We start from the raw sequence: 4,097 nt of genomic DNA on the forward strand, positions 1-4,097 counted from the left end.
TATATATCCGCCAGCCCGTTAAACACTGTGGGTGTAATTTTTTTGCAAAAAAAAAATAGGGAGGGGGAGGCGTACGCCCCTTACCTCTAATCACCATTCTAATATTTAACAAAGGGCCCAGAAATCAACTAAGCAAATCAGCTGTTGAATGTCACTCACACCAATGGCAATAAATCGTGCTTTATTTAGGCTAGGGTAGGCCTAGCCTAGCCCAGATGAGACCCTAGCGCCCCACGTAGGGCCTAGGCTAGCCTAACTACAGCATTGAAGATCACCAGTATTTAGTTATTGAATATAAAAGTTCTATTTATTGAATTAAAATGTTCTACCAGATTGAACGATCAAACTATCATCTGTTGAGAGAGATAACGTTACACGCCATCCTGTAATGTTGGTGAATGTCTAGGGGATCATCTTAATAATTCAACACTTACTGTATATGGAGAATTGAAAACTAGCTACAGTGTACCTTGGGCTGTGATACCTTCAGTGCAGGGATCGTCTCAAAAATTCCGTTTTTTTTTTGTTTTTTTTTTTTTTTTTTTTTTTTTTACTTAAAATGTTTTTTCTTGCTAATTTTTCACTAGACAACCGGGCAACATGAATAGTAAATTGGCTAGCCCGGAGCGGATTTTTTTTTTTTGTGATATAAGGAGGGGGGGCGTCGCAGGCCCCTAAATCCGCCCCTGATAATGAATTATTATATAAATAATTGTGCTAAATAATAAATTTACACTTGGCGCCTCATACATTTTTACCTCATAGCTACCCGAAATAAAATAGTAGACTCCAAACACACGTAGCCCGCTTATGGACATCAATCATAACCGAATCCTGTTTTGGCATACTTTGAATATACCTGCCTATTGTCGGCGCAGTTCGCCAAGCAAGAAGCATTAGAAAGCATCCGCAAATACGGTAGGCTAGTAGACGCATAGCTACGGCCAGCTACAGTATGGCCTAACGGCGAATCTTTGAAAGGAGACTAGATTTTACTTTAGAAAAAGGTGTGAAATTTCAGTAAGCCTATCCTATCCAAATATACAGTGTTAGGCGAATTTATACACTGAGTACTATATACAAGAATTGGAACTAAGACACTGTTCCAAACATGAAGCTTAACTTCGGTGCTCGACCCCTGTGTACACATACCTGCACTTTCTAGTGAATAAAAGGCCTTTTGACAGTTACAGATGCGTTGAAAATCAATGCGCAATTTACTTTTAAAATTACTATTAAGTGTAACCCCACGATGCGTAACAGACTCGGTGATATTCAAGATACAATTATATTCAAGAAACAGATTGGTTTTTGGATCAATGTATATTTGCCAAAGATTGTGCATACGGTTTTTGTAGGAATAAAACGAAGACCATGAGATACAATATAATTATTGGCCTATACGATAAGCTCTGAAGCCCAGTCGATGTTAAGCTAGTGAGCAACTAGTCGTCTGCCTAGCAGAATACATTAAACTTCGATTTTGCAATAATGATACCACAATCGAGATTCTGAAGGCCTTTCACCGGGTCTTTGTAGAAAATGTTAGATAAGAGGAGATGATAGACCACCTTGCCCTGTGCCTTTACGGATTAAGATATTTCTACCGATCGTGTTATTTCACTTAAAGCCCCATTCCCGGCAAAATTTCACTAAAAATGACTTTTTTTTTAGAAAATATGCATTTACATTACTCCAATTATTATAAATCATGGAAAAATATTGGCATGATTTTTAGTTTTACGCAAAAGAATAAAAAAAATGAGAAATACAGACTATTTCTCATAAATTATTACCATTTTCTCGATGAATTTATCGTTACTAGGCAAATTCAGAGGTTGTAGATCGCATCCACTGGAATACTCTCGCTTTTATGTATACTTTATACAGTCAATAAACCTTGGTTGTTACGATCTGTAAATACATCATTCACAGTGGCCGCTGCCTTTGTGGTGATTTTACCATGTACAACCTAAATTGGGATGGATCAAAATCGACATTAAAACATAAATGAAGTAGGCATAACTCAAACATTTTGGAGAGGGTAATATACAACAATAGGTCTATAATTAGTAGGGATTGATGGATCAAGGACAGGTGTTTATAGGTACAACACATGCGATGGAAGTGTGTACGTGTGTGTTTACCTACCATTCATACATTACCATCATTAACTTCGTCTCTCTGGCTCCTATGCTTCCGATTTTGTTATTTTGTTGAAGAAATTGTTACACAATTCATTTCAATTTAATTTAGGCCTACATGGATCATCCAGATTTCACACACAATCCGCGATTTGGATTAGGATGATGATGCCTTTTAATCTAGCCGGCCGCGAAAGTAAATGTGTGAAATGTTCTGTAGTTAAACTGTAAATTTATTGCATAGTTTAATTAAATTCAGTTACAAAAGTATATTTGATTTAACAATTAATTTAATATAATACCTACCTGACGTCTTAGGCCTTTATTATGAAGAATAAAAAAGAATATGTACTGTATAGGCCTACATGACTTTTCACTTTTGGGACTGCAAGAGGAAAAGAACATTGTTTTCAATATAGAATGCTACTGTCTCTGTTTCTACACTTCCTGTTTCACACTGAGTCCTAAGGAGGTCGGCTTTACCCACCAGAACACAGTGGCGGACCGCCAAGACAAGCAAGGTATGCAGTGCCCCTGGCCATGGAGTTGTTATAGTCAATATAACAACTCCCTGCCCTGGCTAAAACAAATTTTAAAAAATTTGTAGTACACTACAGTTTCTCCGTTTTATTTAGCATTTCTTAGGCAGGATCTTCTATATACACACACTAATCTTTCGAGTGGAATGCTATTCATTGGAATAGCAACGTTTTTCAATGTTTGACCTATACTTTGGTACCTAGGATAAGGCACAATCGGGCCTATCGCATCGTATTTAGAATTTCCGCATGGCCGGTCTTCGATACCAGCCAATCACTTTATTCAGTGAGTCAATGGAAGTCAGAGCATCAGCGTGACCACTCAAATTTTTGATATACCCAATGACTGGGTCGAAATTACCGAAGATTCAGCAAAAATTGCCCAAATTTACCCAAGCTTCCTGAAAATGCATTAAAATTTGAAAAAAAACCCGTGTTTTTTGCATGTATAGTTTCTCTTTTAGTTCAATTTATAAACCATTTTTATTGTAATTGTTTGTGTTAATTATTAAAATTAATATTCATGAGGTGATAATACAAATAGAAAAATACGCCCTCAGTCGGCCAGTGTTATCAGTAGATCGGTGATCAAGTTTTATTATGTAATGCATTAATTAGGTAAGATCAATGGCAACGCAAATCACAAATAAACAATTCTGAACCCATGTTTATAGCAATTAACAGTCAATTAACAATGTTATGTGCACTTCGTTGAGTTTTGCTTACTTGAATGAACTGACATATACTTTGTTACTTCTTAATTCTTCCTCTATGACAAAAATATTTAATTTTCTTAGTAAAAATAATATACCCAAGGATTTGGACGGAATACCCAAGAACCCAAGACCGAGTCAAAATACCCAAAATCTTGGGTAAATACCCAAGGAGTGGTCACCCTTACAGCGTTTAAATTTGCTATTGTGACAACCGTGTGATGGCGTCAGAATAGCCAATTTAACACTGGAATGTAAGCAGTGCTTCCAAAAGTATGTGCGCATGCTCTTCTCACAAATCGGGACCTCCACTGCCGATCGGGTATTCCATCTACAAGCCTAAACTTAATCGAGTTTAATATATACATATGACCGGTATAGAAGAAACTTTGAATTATTATTATTTGAATTGAAATTAAAATAGAGGAATAAGAATTAATTGAAGAGAAGACAACCGTGCCGGTATTAGAAATAACATGCATTGTATTTTGACTAAAGAACTCAATCTGATTCTGTATAGTAGTGTAGTAGGCTTGCGAATTTTTCCTATCACCATCAGCCCCTAGCATCAGTGGCGGGTCTTGAAATGGAAGGGAGCTGATGTTGTTAGGAAGGTAAAGTGGGGGATCGGTGATTATGAGGGGATAACTCGCAAAATAAGGTGATATGAGTGATTGTTAATTACTTGAGCATGATTGGTG

The 4,097-nt window shown here is 36.7% G+C and overlaps 1 protein-coding gene across 4 annotated transcripts in view; it reads left to right on the top strand.

The window, feature by feature from the left end:
• The first annotated feature begins 794 nt into the window (after nt 1-794).
• Nucleotides 795-4,097, top strand: part of LOC117124774 (D-aspartate oxidase-like) — a 26,609-nt gene continuing 23,306 nt past the window's right edge. For 2 of the 4 annotated variants that reach the window (XM_033271100.1, XM_033271097.1), the window contains exon 1: nt 795-918. The gene's annotated coding sequence lies outside the window, so the exon portion shown is untranslated. Of the gene's footprint in view, nt 1,008-4,097 lie in introns of all 4 variants that reach the window. The other 2 variants (XM_033271103.1, XM_033271102.1) reach the window with 2 other exon arrangements.

The sequence above is a fragment of the Anneissia japonica genome, unplaced genomic scaffold, assembly GCF_011630105.1.
Source record: "Anneissia japonica isolate Jap-2015-1 unplaced genomic scaffold, ASM1163010v1 scaffold1764_len714935_cov166, whole genome shotgun sequence".
NCBI lineage: Eukaryota > Metazoa > Echinodermata > Crinoidea > Comatulida > Comatulidae > Anneissia > Anneissia japonica.